Genomic DNA, 20,247 nt, shown 5'->3' on the forward strand with positions numbered 1-20,247 from the left:
AGGATTCAAATTCAAGTCCAGGAGTGAAACAATACTTCCCTAAACTCTGTTTTTTTGTTGTTTTTTGTTCTATTATACTCAGTACAAAGCACTTCCTGGCAAGGGAAGGAGAGGTTCCTCTGACCCCCTTCTCTTGGCAGGCTTGTGGGTATTCTATGCTCAGGAGCTCTGGCACGGAAAGATGGATTGACAGTGAGACTGAACCGAACTACTTCTCACATCCGAGTCAGGACACAAGGTCATGACTCAGGTCAGGGTCTGCTGCGACTGAGCCTGCGTGGGTTAAAATTGCCTTGATCACAGTTGGAAGTTGTTGCCAGTTTGCTGGGGAATGTGTTTTTAGTCTGAAATATGAGGCAAACATAAAAATGCTCCAGTTCAATCCAGAGGAAATAAGGCGAGAGAGAGTGGGAGATAGAACAGGCTAATTTTTAAAATTTTTTGTTTAAATTCAAGTAATTAGCATATAGTATATTATTAGTTTCAGCGGACTTCAGTGATTCGTCAGTGGCATAGAACACCCAGTGCTCATCACATCACGTGCCCTCCTTAATGCCCCCCACCCAGTTACCCCGTCCCCCCACCCCTCCCTCTAGCAGCCCAGGTTCCTGTGATTCAGAGTCTCTTATGGTTTACCATTCTCTCTGTTTTTATCGTATTTTATTTTTCCTTCTCTTCCCCTGTGTTCATTTGTTTTGTTTCTTAAATTCCTCATATGAATGAAATCATATGGTATTTGTGTTTCTTGGACCGACTTGTTTCACTTAGCCTAAACCCTCTAGTTCTATACACATCATTGCAAATGTCAATACTTCATTCTTTTTAATGACTGAGTAATAGTCCAGGGCACATATATCTCTCTATACCACAGCTTCTTTATCCATTCCCCTGTCAGTGGACATCTGGGCTCTTTTCATAGTTTGGCTATTGTAAACATTCTGCTATAAACATTGGAGAACAGACTGATTTCTGGTCCTTTGTCTAATCATCTAGACTAAGATTATGCAGTTCAGAGTTCTTACAATTTCTCACAACATTCGTAGTCTTCCTGCTTTGCTCTTTCCCAAGATCAAATACAATAAAAAATGAAAGAACTGTTGGTCTTCGCATCATATAATTTGCTTTCTTTTGATGCACACAGGGGAGTGTTACCTCTAATGGCAATGATGTCTGCTCTCTGAAGTCATTCATTTTTGAAGGGGCATACATCTCTGAAATAGCAAATAGATATAAAACTGGGAGAAATATACATAACACATTTTCATTACAAAATTTTATCCAGCAAATCTGGTTTGATGACCCAAACTTCTATTGAAACTAGTAGCAACCTCACAGTTCCTGACACCTCCAGCATTCTCGAGGCAGGACAACCAAATATGGAATTTACAATACTAATTTGGCATTCAGAGGTCCCTGCTGTAGTTCAGAAAAGTGTTCCTCCAGTTAATCAACTCTTTTTCCATTGAGAACGAAGAGAATTATACAGTAAGACCTCTCAGTCAAGCGTCCATCTATGTAACAGCAGAATCTCTTGACTGGCTGTTATGAGTGGGGCATTGTTCTAGAACCTGGACTTGACACAGATATGCAAGTCGGTTTGCTGAGTCTGCACGGAATGCTGCCTGTAAGAGCTGTTGGTCTAGCTGGAGATGGAAGCCACCTGCAAAGAAAGGAGAGAGGATGACATGAGCCCATGCACACCCACGCAGACCAGGAGGTGGCCAGCGTGCAGCAAGACAGCAAGGTAGCTGAGAAGCTGGGCTACACAGGCGGTGCCGCTTGCGATTTCTGCCCCAGCAACACAAGTCTAGAGGATGCCAGCTTCCCACAACATCCCATAGAGCTGTGAACCTTCCTAGATAGCCAATCCTATTATTTCTGAAAATGCTAATATTTATTAGGTTTTAGAAATTGAGTGATTCCATGGTGCCTGGGTAGCTCAGTCAGTTAAGCATCCAGTTCTCGATTACAGCTCAGGTCATGATCTCGGGGTCATGGGATTGAGTCCTGAGTCAGGCTCCACACTAAGTGCTGAGCACTGAGGGTGGGGTCTGCAGGGATTCTCTCTCCCCTTCTCCCTCTGCTCCTCTGTCCTGCTCGTGCCCACTCACTCTCTCTCCCCTCCCCCCCCAAAAAAGAAAGAAATTGAGCAGTTTCAGATTAAGCAGAGAGAGGTATTGCGGGGAGAAATGCATTCTACCATTCCTCCCAAAACACACACACACACACACACACACATTGCACATATAATTTTTTAAATTATTGTTTTCAATTATCATAAATTTCTTATGAGTCTGGTGCATGTAAAACTGTTTTGTCCTTTTTTTTTTTTTTTGATGTTTTCCCCTAAATTCCTAAATTCAGGGTCAAAATTACGACCTCCGTTGAGACGCTCACCATACTGGCAGGAAGAGTCAGAGTTCTATGGAACTATGCTGGCAGGGTCTGGGCCAGTTAAAGATTAGGGCAGACTCTCAAGGAACCAAATGAGGGAGGTTTTAGGAGGAGTCAGGCAGGTCTGGACCTTAAGGAGGTCTGAGAGTCAAAATCCTGAGGCCACAGACAGTATCAAGGCAAAGAGTAAGAGAGGAGGGTCTTTGAAAGGGAGAGGAGGCCAAGGGACAGCGGGAGGACAGGCTGGGACCCGGAGAGGAGTTTTCTCCCGTACTTTTTCTCGGTCGGCCTGGTTTTAAGCCCTAGAAGGGTCAGAATGAATATCAGAAAAGGCAAACACCATCTACTTCTTTCTTTCTGATTTTATTTATTTATTTGAGAGAGAGAGAGAGAGAGAGAGTGCGCGCAAGCAGAAGGGAGGGGTAGAGAGAGAGGGAGAAACAGGCTCCCTGCTGAGCAGAGACCCCGATGCCGGGCCGGGCTGGATCCCAGGACCCTGAGATCACGACCTGAGCCGAAGGCAGAGGCTTCCCCCACTGAGCCGCCCAGGCTGACCTCATCTACTTCATTCTGAAAGGAGAACCTAGCAAAGGGTTCGGGGTGGGGACTCTTCGAGTCTTCGAAGGGCTGCTGTGTGGAAGAGAAGCTATCCTCTGCAGGCAGGAGACTGTCCCGTGAGAGAAGGCGTGGATAGGCAGCCCCATGCTCTGTCCCTTTGTCTCCTGGGTTCCCTGGGCGCCCTAAGCCACTGCCTCTGCTGGTTGTGTCTGGGCCTCGGTCTCCCTCAGTGGCGGTAAAGTTCTCCAGTGCAGGAACCATGCCTCAGTGGTCTCCATGTCCTCTGACTCTTTGGGGACTGGCTGAAAATCAAAGCAAGTCACATCAGAGTCCGTCCCCTCCCACCGCACACTGGCTTACCCGCTACACAGCTTTCTGTTTAAACAAAAGCACGATAGAACTGAAGAAATACGAAATTTTTTTTTTTTCAGCTAGATTAGCAGGTGTACTTTTGTACAAATGGTTTTCAGAATGGTTTCCCGAGCAGTGTCTCTGTCCTACAGGTGGGCCCGCGAAGGTTGCTTGTGCGATCTGACCCGGTGGCTGCCTCCCCAAGGTGGAGATTTCTCCAGGCCTGAGCACAGCAAGGGCAGCTGCCAGTGCTCCTCTGAGAGCCCGAGTCCCGCAAGCGCGTGGGTAATTTTGAACTGTTTCAGAACTGATGTCTGTATCTACAAATTACTTCCTTTTCTTGTAAATATTTTCATTATCAAAATGGGTACTTTATTGAAACACATGTGAATTCCAGCTACGACATGAAACAATAGATTAGAATAAAATAAAGAATCGGAAAAATAACAGCTGTGTAAGGTGACTTGGCTGGAAGTAATCAAATCAAGTCCAAAGTTTTAATCCTCATTTAATGCCATGATTCTGGCTGCTGATAAAAGGAATTGTCTTACCAAAAAGTGTAATAGCTGCTCAGGGATTTGCTTTCCTTTTAACAATTAAGAGACAGGAAAAGACGTAACTTGAGACTGTGATTTGGGTGACTGGTTTTTGTACTCAATCTGCACCTAATAAGTGTTCTCTTTTGATGGCTAGTTTGTTGTTTCACTCTTTTTAAGACAATAAAACTAAAATTTTGTAGCTCTTCTGTCAACGTATTTAATAAAAACAAATTTCCACAAGAAAATAGTCTTTTGCTAAAGTGAAAACATAAAAGTACTATGTTCTTTTAGAAGAGATCCAAGGCAAAAAGAAATAAAAGCCATCCATCTTCTCCACAAAGACAACCACTGTTAACATGTTAGTCGACTTTCAACATTTTAAAATTCATATATTCACAAATAAATCTTCGGTGGAAATAGATTTAAGCTCTATTTTTCTACATTAGTTTTCAAAACTAAACCATATACTAAAGACATCTTTTCATGTTAATATAGTTCTACATCAACCTTTATAAGGGCTGCATAATATTCTATTTGATAATGTAGCTTAACTGACTTAAAATATCCCATACCAATGAAAGCCCTGTTATTTGTTTTTGTTTGCTTACCATAAATGACCTTTTATTTTAAAAAAAAAAAAAACTATAAGGTGGGACACCTGTTCATGTCTTCTGCACATTTCTTGACTGGTTTACTTGTTTTTTGGGTTGACTGAACCAAAGGCAGATGTTTAACTGACTAAGCTGCCCAGGTGCCCTCAAGGTTGATTTTTTTTTTTAGTCTTCAAATAATTCTGTGATCCTGGCTTCTAATAGGAGGGAATTCCCTTACCCAGAGTTTTAATCACCTCCCTAAGGATTTGCTTAAGAGGCGATGGCGGTGGGCCAGGGTGGCTCAGTCAGTTAAGCACCTGATTCTTGATTTCAGCTCAGGTCATGATCTTAGGGTCCTGGAATTGAGCCCTGTGTTGGGCTCCCTGCTCAGCGGGGAGTCTGTCTCCCTCTGCCCCTCCCCCTGCCCATGCACTCTCTCTCCCTCCCCCTCTTTTTCCTCTCTTAAATAAATAAATAAATAAATCTCTTTAAAAAGGAGGTGATAGGGATCCTGTATGGCCGTGATCGGAACTTTGGGGTCCAAGAGAGCTGTGCTGCCAGGAAGTTTAGTTCTATGTGCCTTATCCAAGGGACAGTGGCTCTTTCTGAATGGAGCGGTCTGTTGGTAATCTCTAAACACCTTCTAGTCTCAACCTATTTCTTCCAGTTTAAGTTGTTTAGATCTTCAAGGTTTTTGTAATCTGCTTTAAAAAAACAAAAAACAAAAAACATGGGCCACGTCGCCTTGGGCAAATGGCTCAACTTCTCTGAGTTCAGTTTTCCCTATGTGAGCTACGGAAATGATAAAGAGGTTCCAGAATCCTCCATGACCAACTGGGATTTATTCCAGGAATGCAAAGAAAATTCCAGGAATGCATCAGAAAATCAGTTATATAGTTCTCCATATTAACAGATTAAAATATCATCCTCATACACAAAAAATTGAATGAAATACAGCATTCGTTCATTTAAAAAATTAGAATGACGGGAACTTCCATGTGTTGAGTGGTGTTTGCAGAGTAAACCTATAGCATGGGTTACACTTGCAGTGAAACACTGTAAGCATTCCCTTTAAGGTCATGGGTAAGATCACATCCTGCTCTTTCCACTTTTATTCAATATGGCACCAGATGTCTTAGACAGACAGTGAGGAATAAAAGAAAAAAAAATAAAAGATACAGGTGTTGGAGAGCAAGAAACCAAATGTTCTTTATTTACAAATGATACTATTATCTGAGCAGAAAACCTCAGTGCATCTGCAGATACACTGTTAGAGTTAATGGGGGAAAAAAAGCCTTCAAAATGTGGCTTGGTAAAGACACAATAGACAAAGTTAAGTTGCCATTCCAAGCACCCACACAAAGAATTAGAAAACGTGATGTTTTTATTAAAAGGCTTTTACAGTATTATCAAAATTTCACATACTTAGGGATGAATTTAACCAAATATGTACAATGTCATTTTACTAAAAATTATAAAACTTTATTGAAAATGTTAGGGAAAACCTAAGTAAAATGATATGTTTATGAATCATAAATATATAATACTCCTAAAACTGGCCTATAGATTTAATATAAATCTAACAAGAACCCCATAAGGCTTCGTTATTATTATAGGGTTTCTTCCTGACTGAATAAAATTTACCGAGCACCTAGGCCTTCCCAGGCACTGCCCTGTAGTTACCGTGTAATATCTTTATTATAGGCCATTAGTGATACTTTACAGACGAACAGTTAAGGTGTCAGCAAGCTAGTTGCCTCGCCCTGGACCATGGAGCTAGTAAATGTTAGAGCCGCGTCTACACTCCAGGCCACAAAGCCTCACTTTAAAGCCTGTGTTCTTTCCATGTCACCCTGCAGGTTTCTGAGACCTCATTTGGCTAAAAGACGAGCCACCGTACCTTCCTCTGTGTATTTCTGTGGAGCCACAAATGCTTCTGTGACACCCACAGAGTGTCTCTGACCTGGGTACAAGGCTGCACAGGTCAGAAGCAGCAGGAGCAGCAGCCAAGTGTGGCCTGAGGGTTTGCCCCCGACAAGGTGCCATGGGGCTCTGCTTCGGGCAAGCGGCAGCCGCTGTGATGGGAGGGGATGCTTCTCTTCTAGAAGGTGTCCTCCCTGGGCTATTTCAGTTTCAGAAAGCCCCATAATTGGAGATTTAGGCTGCAGGAATTCTGGGAGGACCACGGAGTAAGTGGCCATGTCAGCGACCTCCTTGTCTTCTGAGCCTTACGAGTCGATGCTTTTTCAGTAACTGCCGCAATGACACAGTCTCCCTCCTGTCCCGTAACCGAGTAAGACTTTGCCATCGTCTGGCTTTCTCCTCTAAACTGCCTAACCTTGACATGCAGCTGCATCGTGGAGGGAACATCTGTGCGCAACTACAGCTCAGAAACGGGGTTTGGGATGTGTATACCCCATCCTAGCTAAGGAAATCCTGGTGGCCTCTTAGTGTGAATTTAGGGTTACCACTCCATATGGCCTCCGACTGAGACCTTGTCCTGAGAAGCGTCAGTAAGTAAGATGATTACTTATAACTCCCTTTTGTATTTGTGAATGACAGACGGCAATGAAGATCAACAAGTCAAACTTGGAAACTAAATAGCATGGAAGAGAAACGCTTCATGATAGAGAGGAGCCAACACACACAGTGGAGAAAAGATAGTCTCCTGGTTAAGCGGTATTGGGGAGATTGGACAATTATACACAAAAGCATGGCACTGGACCATTTCCTTATATCAGATTAAAAAATAAGCACCTGGATGGCCCAGCCATTAAGTAACTGCCTTCGGCTCAGGTCAGGGTCCCAGAGTTCTGGGATGGAGTCTCACATCGGGCTCCTGCTCTGTGGGAAGCCTGCTTCTCCCTCTCCCACTTCCCCTGTTTGTGTTCCCTTTCTCTCTGTGTGTCTCTCTGTCAAATAAATAAATAAATAAAATCTTTAAAAGAAAATAAAAATAAACTCCAAATGTCTCCTAAGGCAAGGACAACAAAGGTAAAAATAGACACTCTGAGATTGCACAAAAATGAGAAGACAGCAAAGGAAACCATCAACAGGCAGCCCACTGAACAGGAAAAGATATTTGCAAATGACATAATTGATAAGGGGTTCAGATCCAGAACAAATAAAGAACTCTAACAACTTAATACCAAAAAACCAAACAATTCAATTTAAAAATGGGCAGAGAATCTAAACGGACATTTCTTCAGAGAAGACATGCTGATGGCCAATAGACACACAAAACAGATGCTCAACTTTACTAATTATCAGGAAAGTGCAAATCAAAACCACAAGAGCGATCGCCTCACACTCTCAGAACGACCATTACCAAAAAGAAAGAAATAACAAGTGTCAGTGAGGAGGTGGAGAAAAGGGAACCCAGCGCACCGTTGGTGGGAGTGTAACCCGGGTGTAGCCACTGTGGAAACAGTACGGGGGTTCCTCAAAAATTGAAAACAAAACTACCCTACGATGCAGCAACTCCACTTCTAGGTGTTTACCCAAAGGAAATGAAAACACTAATTCAAAAAGATACGTCCGCTCCATGTCCACTACAGCGCTGTTTACACAGCCAAGGTAGGGAGGTGACCTACGTGTCCCGTATACATGCATAACGCAGCGTCAGACAGAACGAGATCTTGCCAACGGCAACAACGTAGACGGACCCAGGGGTGACTGTGCTGAGTGAAGAAAATCAGACTGGTAGCATATGTGGAATCTGAAAAATAAAACAAATGAACAAAAAAAAGAAAAAGTAAGAAAAAGACTCATAAATACAGAGAATGATCTGACAGTGGCTGTCGGAAGGGAGAGAGGTAGAGGGATGAGCAAAACAGGAAACGAGGAATAAAAAGGTGTAAATGTCTCGTTCTAAAATAAGATGTGGGGATACCATGTACGGCACAGGAAATATAGGTAATAAAGTAACGGCTCTGTATGGTGACAGATGGTGGCTACATTTATGGTGCTGATTACTTTATAATGTACATAAATGTTGTATCACTATGTTGTACACCTAAAACTAAAACCCTATTGTATGTCAAGTACACTGCAGTAAGAAATTACATAATAGGGTTGAAAAGTTACAAAATATTGGTTAAAAAGGAGAAACCAAGTTGTGAGCTACACAAAGCCTTCCTCCGGCAGGTTTTACTTCATGAATCTGAAGAATCAGAAGACGATTTTACACAACTTGTTCTTTGCTCTGCTCAGTGAAATGAAAGAGGAAGTGGCACCAGGGACAGATAGGAGAACGAAATACCAAGTTCACATTATGTGATAGAGCAAAGAAAACAAGGCTAAAATTGGCAGTTGTTGTTGTGGAAAAGTCAATGCACAGCACAAAGGGGTCTGTACGACTGAGAAGTGGGCTCCTGAGTCAGATTTGACTATAGATGAATCACAGTTCTGTCACTTCTCGGCTACATGGCCTTGAACAGATTACTAGAGCTTTATGCTTCATTCCTAAAGTGAGGTCAGTAGGATTAAACAAGATAATACATTTATCAGTCTGGCATCCAGCAGATGCTCTGTAAAATAATGCTATTATTATTATGCTCTATAAAATAATACAATAATTCCCATTATTATGTTAATCAATAAACTTGGCATTTCTTCTGTGGATTTAGGCACTCAGGATCTTCTATCAATATCCCAGCATCCCTAGGAGAGATAGACAGGCACAATACAATCACTATTGTTGAGAAAATGGTTTGGTTTGTTTTTATTTTTTTAATTTTATTTTATTTAAATTCAATTAATCAACATATAATGTATTACTTTCAGAGAAGTTCAGTGATTCATCCTTGGCTTAGAACACCCAGTAATCATTACATCCCGTGCCCTGCTTAACGCCCATCACCCAGTTACCCCATCTCCCTACTCCCCTCCCCTCCAGCAACCATCATTCTGTTTCCTACAATTAAGAGTCTCTTATGGTTTGTCTTCCTCTCTGATTTTGTCTTATTTTATTTTTCCCTCTCTTCCTCTATGCTCCTCTGCTTTGTTTCTTAAATACCACATATAAGGGAAATCATGATAATTGCCTTTCTCTGATTGACTTATTTCGCTCAGCATAATACCCTCTAGTTCCATCCACGTCCTTGCAAATGGCAAGATTTCATTCTTTCTGGTGGCTGAGTAATACTCTATCACATATACATACTGCATCTTCTTTATCCATTCATCTGTTGATGGACATCTAAGTTCTCTCCATAGTTTGGCTATTGTGGACATTGCTGCTATAAACATTTGTGTGCGCGTGCCCCTTTAGATCCCTACATTTGTACCTTTAGGGTAAATATGCAGTAGTACGATTGCTGGGTCGTAGGGTAGCTCTATCTTCAACTTTTTGGGGAACCTTCATACTGGTTCCCAGGGTGGCAGCACCAGCTTGCATTCCCACCAGCAGTGTAGGAGGTTCCCCTTTCTCTGCATCCTCGCCAACACCTGTCATTCCCTGACTTGTTAATTTTAGCCATTCTGACCGGTGCGAGGTGGTATCTCACTGTGGTCTTGATTTGTGTTTCCCTGATGCCGAGCGGTGTGGAGCACTTTTTCATGTGTCTGTTGGCCATCTGGATGAGCAAATGGTTTGTACAAGGCAAGTTGATTAAACAACTACCTAAGAAAAAGAAAGAGATGACCAATATTTTGAAGAGTGGAGAAAGCTGGATTTCCCCGGTGTGACCGTGACAAAATGGTAGAGGGAAGCGGCAGATATTTGGGTCCTCCCACTCCCAGGCAGATGACTGACCCGACTGTTCCAGAAGAATGCCACGAGCAGACCCTAGTCTTTAGTATGAATCGCAATTGCTCTCCAGTGCCTGCCGAAGGTTCATATCCTTACTGAGTTTCCCTGTGTTACTGGGTTTGTCTCCTTCTCTGACTCCCTGTGTTACTGGGTTGGTCAACTCATAGTCTTCTGCTTAAGAGACATTTACCATGGATGGCACCAGAGGGTGTTATGCTAAAAGAAACAGGTTAACCAGAAAAGGACAATTACTGTATGATTTCACTCTATGGGAATTTAAGAAACAAAGGATCACAGGGGAAGGGAGGGGAAAGTAAAACAGGATAAAGTCAGAGAGGGAGATAAACCATAAGAGATTCTTTTTATTTTTTAATATTTTATTTGTTTATTTGACAGCTAGAGAGAGAGCACAAGTAAGCAGAGTGGCAGGGAGAGGGGGAGAGAGAGAAGCAGGCTCTCTGGTGAGAGCCTGATGCGGGGCTCGATCCCAGGACCCTGGAATCATGACCGGAGCAGAAGGCAGCCGCTTAATCAACTGAGCCACCCAGGCGCCCCAACCATAAGAGATTCTTAATCCTAGAAAACAAACTGAGGGTTGCTGGAGGGGTGTGGGGTGGGGTCGGGGTAACTGGGCCATGGACGTTGACGAGGGCACGTGATGTAATGAGCATTGGGTGTTATGTAAGACTGATGAACCCGTGAATTCGACCTCTGAAATTAATAATGTATTATATGTTAATTAATTGAATTTAAATTAAAAAAATAAATAAGTAAATAAATCCTTAAAATAAATCAGTAAATAAGTCAGTCAGTCTCAGGGACGAAAAGTGCAGCATAGGGAATATAGTCCTGTAATACACTTATTTAGTGAGCATTTTGTAAGGTATGTAATTCCTGAATCACTGCTGTATACCTGAAACTAACTTAATATTGTACATCAGCTATGTTTCTATTAAAATTTTAAAAATTATTAAAAAAAGAGATCCTGTCCCAGGATCTCTGCTATAAAGACTCAGCGATCTACTAGGGGTCCTGGCATGGTCTAGGAAATTGGCTTTCCTCCCGCCATCTCTAAGACCCCGACTGGGGGAAGGAGCCATGGGGAAGCAACTGCAAGCGCCCAGCTTCAGTCGCTCCGGGCGGTGTGCACCTCCGGACGAAAAAGAGGGCTGTAAGCACAGGCTCCTTAGGGAGCGATATAAGGTGGGCAGATGGTGATAAGCGGTTTGGGGCGGCGGCAGAGACTGACCTAACCTGGGTCGCAGTGGGCCAGGTCCCAGCTTTGGTTTGGACACCGTCACTCGGGCGGCAAGGCGACAGCGTCTCTTCCTGTCTTCAGTTCCTGGAGATCTACCCAGGAAGCTGGGCGCACGGCCCTGGCAGACGCGGACCATAAATAGTGGTGCCTTTCCCGGGCAGCATGGTACTTCCCTTGCGATACCTTCCATTGTGGGAAACTCTAAACAAACAGGAGTTTTCGGGAACCCAACATCTTCCTTTCTACAGTGAAAAGTTTCCTCGCTGATCTCCTTTAGGAAACTCTGTGCGGGGAGGGGGTTTAGGAAATTGGGAAAAGAAAGACTATGGACTCTGAAAAACAATCTGAGGGGTTTGAAGTGGCGGGGGGGTGGGAGGTTGGGGTACCAGCTGGTGGGTAGTATACAGGGCACGGATTGCATGGAGCACTGGGTGTGGTGCAAAAATCATGAATACTGTTATGCCAAAAATAAAAAAAAAAAAGAAAGGCTAACATCAGTACGTAAACATGTTTATGTGTCGAAAATGAGTGTCTGAGAAAGGAGAACTGTACAGGTGGAACAGGTCACTATGAGGCAAGGATAGTCCACGGTCCCCAGACAACAACATGCGAGTCTCATGCTGAGTGGAAGAAGCCAGACTGGAAACCAAGAAAAGGAGACAGAATGAAACTAAAAGAGTCTGTGAAGTTCAAAACAGGGGACTGTGCTGTTAGAAACCAGGAAAGGGGGGCGCCTGGGTGGCTCAGTGGTTAAGCCGCTGCCTTCGGCTCAGGTCATGATCTCGGGGTCCTGGGATCGAGTCCCGCATCGGGCTCTCTGCTCAGCAGGGAGCCTGCTTCCTCCTCTCTCTCTCTCTGCCTGCCTCTCTGCCTACTTGTGATTTCTCTCTGTCGAATAAATAAATAAAATCTTTAAAAAAAAAAAAAAAAAGAAAAAGAAACCAGGAAAGGGGTTATCCTTGGTGGGTGGGGCGGCCGTTGACTACTGGGCGAGGTCAGGAGGGAAGTTTCTGGGGTGTGGTAATGGTCTGCGTCTTGATCTGGGGGCTGATTACGCGCGTGTGCTCAGTTTGGGAAGACTCAGTAAGCAGTGCATTCTTGACGTGGACCCCTTTTCATGTGTTTTGTATTTCAAAAATTTCAAACAGTCACTGGCAATAATGACTGGTAAGTCAGCCTCAGCACTCTCCCTTGCTCACGGTTTCACCTGTCCAGAAAAGAAGCCGTCAAGCATTTTAAGAATGGGCAAATTTGGGGAGGGGAATGGGAACAAAAGATTCAGAACTTGGGTATAATTGGGACATTCATCAGGTCATAGGTTTCTCACGTTTATAGGTTTATTCCCCACAAATTACAACAGATGGTTTCTTCCTGGATTCATCTCGAAGAGTCCGAGCAGGCTGTCCTTTTCTTCTAAGAAGACAGCCTCCACCTCCAACAACAGATACATGCATTTAAGCACTCTTGGTAAAAAGGAAAATTTGGTTCTACTTCCTATTAGATGGAGTAGAAATTAATTTAAAACTTGCCAGGGAAAAGAATCTGAAAATATATGTATACCATAGGATGGAAGTTTCAGACTTCTCCCTCTTTGTTCTTAAGTTCTGTTCTCTGAGTCCGCGGAGACCGTCCCGCCTGCCGCGACGTCTTCATTTCTCCAGCACAGAGCGGGCTCTGAAGAGCAGACTGGGGTCGGGCGCGATTCCCCAAAGAAGCTCACGCTGGCACTGAGAGCCAAGTGCAGAAGAAAGTCATCTTAATTGGAATATGTTTCTAAAAATCACTTGGGATTCTATCACCCAGAGATGATTGTGAAGACTGCGTTATGTGAATAGTGCGTACATGCCTGGGTACATGTACGCGTAGAACATACGCCATCCAGCCTTCCTTCTCTCTTAATACCTGCTGGGTATTGCTAACACATTGGACTCAAAAGAAGAGGGGGACAGTGAAAACGCTTTGTGGTGTAAATCTGATCTTTGGTGTTAAAATAAAATGTTTTGTTCTCTGGAGAAATTAGCATTTGTGGGGCAAAGAGGCAGGCCCCTTACAGACGTGCCCTTTAATCCCACGGGGTAGCTGAATCTTTTAACAGCCCTGCAGCCCGGACGTGGCCTCCACGATACATACAGGTGTGGACTTAGAGCCTCAGTCGTGTAAGTGGCAAGTGGGAGAGTCGAGATTCCCACCCAGCTCTGATGACTGGGAAGCCTTTGCTCTTCCACAGTCTGGCACGCCTCCCAGGCGCGGAGCTCCCTCCTGGTGTTTAAGTCCGGCAAATACTGACTTAAACGTTTGAGATTTACTGTTCAGTGATCAAAAATTTCAGTATAATTTCATATCTTCCGAATGTTTTCAGAGGTAAGTCCTGGAAAGATTCAGTGTGAAATTTTTTCTCTTTGGACATTAGCTTTTTTTCTCCCCAACAACCTCACCGAAAGATACTTTTTAAATCCAAATCTAGTTTTTCTAGTATGTAGGATATTTTTCCAAAATGTGTTATCATGTTTATAACAGAATTAATATATTATTCTTCTCGGCAAAAACTAGATATTACAAAAATAATAAATAATAATAATTTTTAAAAAGTTGTACATCCACATACACAGTCACACATGTATATAATATCCCTAGATTTCCTTCTCCGTGTAAATGCATACATAGATTTTTAGTAAAAACTGAGAGATCAGTGACCTTTGAATAAAAATGAATTAATACAATGTTCTTTGCTTTAACACGATGCCTGTCCCCACAGTTCATATGTATCACGGCAGCCATGAAATGGTGACTTACTGGTCCCTGTTAGCATGGCCCGGAGTGGAGTGCACGAACTCTGGGGCTCAACCCCAGATCAGTCCCTGACCCGCTGTGTCATCTTGAGCAAGTCACTCTTCTTCTTCAGCTTCTTCGTCTGCAAACAGAGACAAAAGTAATATTTACCTCACACAGTTGGTGTGAGGATTCAATGAATGTAGGAAAAACACATGGACAATGTACGTCACATATCGAGCCCAAACGTATTCGCTGTTAGTCTTGTCCCCATGGTGTCCTCAGCCTAGGACGTACTGCTGCGTGTCCAGTAGGGTCTGCTCGTATTAGCGGGACTCAATAACCGTCTGTTGCGTGAGGGGATACCCATTCATTTGAGACTGACAGAATAGTGGGAAGCACCCAAACTTTTGAGTCTGGCAAACAGATTTCAGATTTTATTTATTTATTTGAGAGAGAAAGAGAGAGACAGCGTGCCCACAAGTGGGGGGAGGAGCAGAGGGAGAAGGAGACAGAGAGAGGCTCCCCGGAGACTCCCCGCTGAATGCAGAGACCGAGGAGGGTCTCCATCTCACCACCCTGAGACCAGGACCTGAGCCCAAATCAAGAGTCAGTCGCTCAACCGACTGAGCCACCCAGGTGCCCCCAGACAAACAGATTTCACACCTTATTCCTTCATCCTCAACTGTTGACATTTTGGGGGTAGGGGAGGTCCACTGACTGATTTTCTCTGAGCCTCTGATTTCCCATTTACAAAACAGAGATAATTCCAGGGCGCCTGGGTGGCTCAGTCGGTTAAGCATCTGCCTTTAGCTCAAGTCATGGTCCCAGGGTCCTGGGATCGAGCCCTGCATGGGAGTGGGGAGGGTGGTCTCTGCTCGGCGGGGAGTCTGCTTCTCCCTCTGCCCGCTGCTCTGCCTGCTTGCGCTCTCTCTCTCTGTGTTAAGTAAATAAAATCTTAAAAATAAACCAGAGATATTCCTTCTCACAACATTTTTTATGCAGATTTGAGACAATTGTGAGAGTTGATCCATACCGTGGTAGCTCCTCCTCTACAAGTATCGAGCGGTAGTATCCAGAGCAAGAGCTTTGCTTGGCCCCAGGGGCACCGTCCCCGAGACACAAAACTCGTGGAGCCCCCAGAGTAGCCGTGCGGCCCGAGGCTGGGCACAGCAGACCCTGCAGATCGCGGTCATTACCAACGAGCAGTTACCAGAGTCTCTCGTGGCCGGACGTACTTGGGGCCCGTTAGAACGATTTAGGGTGAGCACTGGCTGCAGAGATCTTCCGCACGTGGCGGTCTCGTTTTCAAGCCACGGACACAGACCCAGCGGTGGACTTGGGACCCGGCGTCAAGCTCCAGCCTTGGACACGTCAGGCTCACCGATCTCCAAGGCCCGGGAAGCATGTGGCGCATGGACAGGGATGAAGGAAACTGAATGAAGCTCGTGTCGGTCGCCGGTGCCACGAGCTCCTCCGTCAGTCGCCGGCGTCCGTCTGGCCGACACCGACCCCGTCCCACACCCACCTCGCTGCTGGCCCCGGTCAGGACAGAGGCCCGGTCGCACCCCGGGCCCCTCTGCTAGCAGATGAGCGGGGTATGAGCGCAGTGTTTGGCAAGAACACGTTCCTTCTGAGGAAAAGTGAGTTTCTTGGCATGTTCCTTGTCAGCATGACAGAGCTGAAGCTGGATTCATCTGCACTTAGCCCGCCAGGCTCCGTTCCCCGAACGTGTCGCTTGCCGGCCCTGCCACCGTGGCAACCAGGGTGTGACTCGGGCCCCAACCCCGAGGCTTCCCTAGGACTGTCTTCCGGGCACCGTCCTGAAGTGTTCGGTGAGTAGTCGCTGAAGGGCCAGCCGGGGGTCGGCGAGGGCTTGGCCAGGGAGGCCTCGGCCAAGCCCGGACATTACTTTTCAGCAGAGCAGGAAGGGGAAGTGGTGACCTCTAACCTCAGGCGCTTTTCCAGAAGGCTCGCCCAGTCTCTCCTGCTCTGAGGAAGTGGCCCATCTGGGAGAAGGGAAGCCCTCACCCGGAGAAGCAGACCCTTCCCCGGGGGTACCACTCCGGACCACCGCCGGATTCTGCTGAGAGTTCCAAACGCGGTCCAGCGTTGGCAAAAATCAACGATCTTGGGTTAACTGTCACTAGAATATTGTGGAAGCCTTGGCCAGTCGCCTCTGTCTCTACCAGTTCCCCAGCCCCAAAAGAGAAACGACACTGAGATTGCGGCAAGAGGAATTTAATAAGCCCAATGTCAAGAACTTCCAGAACCCCGGTTTAATGACACGTTGTGTTGGGTCCGTGATCAAAGGAACGAGACTGAGACAAAGTGAAAGTTATGTAGAGCTTGATTCTATGCCAAGCGTTAGAAGTCAGACTGACCGGCCAGGGCCGCCTCCGAAGAGAGCGACCCCCTCCCAGTCTCACAGGCTGGTTTTATAGGGCAGAACTGCAGACCCAAGGTACATGACTTCTAATGTAAAGGCGTTTACTCCCGGAATCAATACCCGAAACCATAGCAGGAACTACTGGGGCGTTTATTCCCGGAATGAAGTCCGTGGGCTATCTAGGCAATATGGAGTCGCTCTGGCTAAGCAGGCCCTAACAGTTAAACAGGTTTTAACATTAAATTGGCCCTAACAGTTGCAACTATTTTTCTCCCCCAGGGAGGAACTGTTCAGGGTCCCTCCTGGAGGGAGAAGACGAACCCGATCTTCAGGTTTGGGTCCACACTGACATATACTCTGCTATCCCTGGGATAGAGGTGCTGGCGTGAGTGAGCGGGTTTCGTGTTAGGATGTTTCATGCGGGGCGCCCAGCACACAGTCGTGGGGAGCAGAAGCGGTGCTAGTGGGTCGCGTCAGGTTCTCCAAAGCCCAGACACTTGGACGAGGACACAGATACTTCGCTCACCTTCTGGTTCAAGAGCTGCATTAGGACAGACACTTACGAAGGCTAAAAGGAACAAATCGTAGTGGCGGGGAGAGTCTCTAGAATGGGGTGAAAGCAGGACGCCTCTAGGGAAGGAGGGAGGGAGGAGTTGAGGAGGGAGCACAGCCCTGACCGCCTGGGCCTGGCCTGCTGGAATCAAGGCAGGGGCTGGCCGGGCAGGACCCCACCCCTGCAGGGTGAGCCTGTGCTGTGTGGTAATTGTGGACGGTCGCTGGCGAGCGAGAAGCCCAAGGGGTGTGTCGTCTCAGCTCCCGAAGCGGCCACAGCAGGCTGGTCAGTCCCCCACACCCTTGGACGCAAGATCCCAGTGGTATCCACGGCTTCCGAGACCCGTTGGCAACCCTGAGAGACTCCTGAGTGCAGAGACACAGCTTCTAACCATCCGCACTGGGGATGAGGTTTGCTGCAATGCTTGCTGCGTAGCCCGTGTGCGTGTGCGTGTGTGTTCGTGTGTGTGTGTGTGTGTGTGTGTGTGCGTGTGTTTAAGGCAATTCTCTTTTCTGGCTTACCCAAAGTTTTTCTTTTTAAGGATCATACATTTCTTTTTTGCAATTTTGAAGTGATAACACGGTGTTTCTCATGGAATCTATTAGTCTGGTGATTTACAATTAAAGATTTTCTAATGTAAATTCTACCCTTAGATTCCAGAATCTAAGGGTAGAATTAGAATCTAAGGGTAGAATAGAATCTAAACCTTACCTGAGCACAGATTATATTGTTTGTTTTCTGCTATATATGGCTTGTGAAAACCAGGTTTAAAATTTGTTGATGCTGGACTCTGTTTTTAATTGCAAAGTCTTTATCTGGTTTTTGAACTAAGAATATTTTGGGGGCACTGGGTGGCTCAGTGGGTTAAAGCCTCTGCCTTCGGCTCAGCTCATGATCTCAGGGTCCTGGGATCGAGTCCCACATTGGGCTCTCTGTTCTGCAGGGAACCTGCTTCCCCCTCTCTCTGTGCCTGCCTCTCTGCCTACTTGTGATCTCTGTCTGTCAGATAAATAGATAAATAAATCTTTAAAAAAATAATATTTTGGGACGCCTGGGTGGCTCAGTTGGTTGAGCGGCTGCCTTCGGCTGGGGTCATGATCCCAGCGTCCTGGGATCGAGTCCCACATCGGGCTCCTTGCTCAGCAGGGAGCCTGCTTCTCCCTCTGCCTCTGTCTGCCTGTGCTTGCTCACTCTCCCTCTCTCTCTGACAAATAAATAAATAAAATCTTTAAAAATAATAATAATAATAATAATATTTTGGCCTCACAGGGTAGTTGGGGACTAGTTCACTATTTTGTATCTCTAGAAATTGTTGAACATATGTGGTAAAATCTGGGGTTTCTTTGTTTCCTTGTTTGAAAATTGGTAGAACTCACTTGTAGAACTATCTTAGCCTGATGTTTTCTTTTCTTTTTATTTTTAAAAGATTTTATTTATTTGTTTTAGAGAGAGGAGGAGGGACAGAGGGAGAACGAGAAGCAGACTCCCTGTTGAGCAGAGAGCCTGACCAGGACCCTGGGATCACGACCTGAGCCAAAGTCAGAATCTTAACCGACTGAGCCACCCAGGGACCCCGAGCCTGATGTTTTCTTTGTGATAAGAGTTTTAACTGCAAATTCAAATTTTTAAATGATTATAAGAGAGTCTTTCTATTTTGGGGGTGATAAAGTTCTCAAGTAAATTATTTTTTAGCAAATGTGTTTAAATTGATTATTATCAAATATATTTTTTAAAGCTGTTCTTACTGTTTTTTAATTTTAAAAAATCATCCATGATATCTTTAGATACATATTTTTATACTCCTGATTTTTCATATTTGTGCCATTTTTATTAGATTGTCTACTTATTGATCCTTTTGATCCTATTGTCCTTTGTTTCTCTATATTAATTTCTGCTCTTAAATGTTATTTCCATCTCTTTATTTTCTTATGGCTTATTCTATTATTTCTTCTCTAAATCCCTAAGTTGGATGTTTTAAGTTTTAGCCTTCTCTGCTTGTCTCATATAAGCATTACTATGATAAATTTCACAGCACCTGGTGGCTCAGTGGGGTAAGCATCTGACTTCAACTCAGGTCATGATCCTAGGATCCTGGGATGGAGCCCCAGGTCTGTCTCCGTGCTCAGCAAGGAGGCTGCTTCTCCCTCTCCCTCTCCTCCCCCTCCGAGCTCCCCCCATGCATGTTCCTGCTCCACATGTGTTGTCTGTCTCTCAAATAAACGAAGTCTCAAAAAAAAAAAGGATAAACAGAAAGAAATTACAGGGTAGGGACAAGCAGTGATTTTTAATCTCTGGGCCTTAACTACCCTTCAGGCAAGAAGTCTTTTTTCTTTTCTTTTCTTTTTTACATCATCCATCCATACATCTGTGTTTTCTGAATTATTGGGTAGTAAAAATAACTACTATCTTGCAATTTTGTACCTTCAATGAGTGTTCCTCATCATAGAAAAATTTGGAAACTAGTCCTGTGGTTTTATGCTTTCTAGAGAGATGCTGATTTCTCTAGAAGTTCATATAATGTTCCAGAAGTAATTAGCACACCATGCAAGTTATGTGCCCCATCAAACATGCCTTCTGCCTATTAGGTCTAAATCCGCGTGAAACAGGATTTAGACCACATAATCAAAGTGAGCCCCCCCCCCCCCCGTCAGGTATTTTCAGAAACTTCTCAGCACTTTGAGACAAGGTTGGCCAGCCGGCATCAGGGTCTCTATCCAAATTGCATTTGTGAATCTGAACTCAGATTGCTTTCCTTTAAGGAGTCAGAATTGATTCAAACCCACATTTTTAAGAGCCTGAGTTTGGGGACTTTTCCTATTTTCGTCTTCACCACTGTCTTTGTGAATCCAAAGCCATTTTGACTGTATCCTTGACTCAATCCTATATGAACAATAAAAGAGATAAGGTTCACCAAGGGGAAATATAACAAAGGAGGGACTTTCCTACAAGTTCTTTGAAAACAAAAAAGAACATTTGCATAAACCATATTTAACCAGAACCTTTGTTTTACGTTTTTCCTTTCTGAATGCTTTGTTGCACTCCTTGCGTTTCCCCTCCCTGTCCCTCCACCCCAGCGAGTCAGAGACCAAAA

The 20,247-nt window shown here is 44.8% G+C and overlaps 1 long non-coding RNA gene across 1 annotated transcript in view; it reads left to right on the forward strand.

The window, feature by feature from the left end:
- Nucleotides 1–20,247, forward strand: part of LOC309849858 — a 77,333-nt gene that overhangs the window by 53,310 nt on the left and 3,776 nt on the right. The gene's annotated exons all lie outside the window — the stretch shown is intronic.

Source organism: Mustela nivalis (assembly GCF_964662115.1).
Source record: "Mustela nivalis genome assembly, chromosome: 16".
Classification (NCBI taxonomy): domain Eukaryota; kingdom Metazoa; phylum Chordata; class Mammalia; order Carnivora; family Mustelidae; genus Mustela; species Mustela nivalis.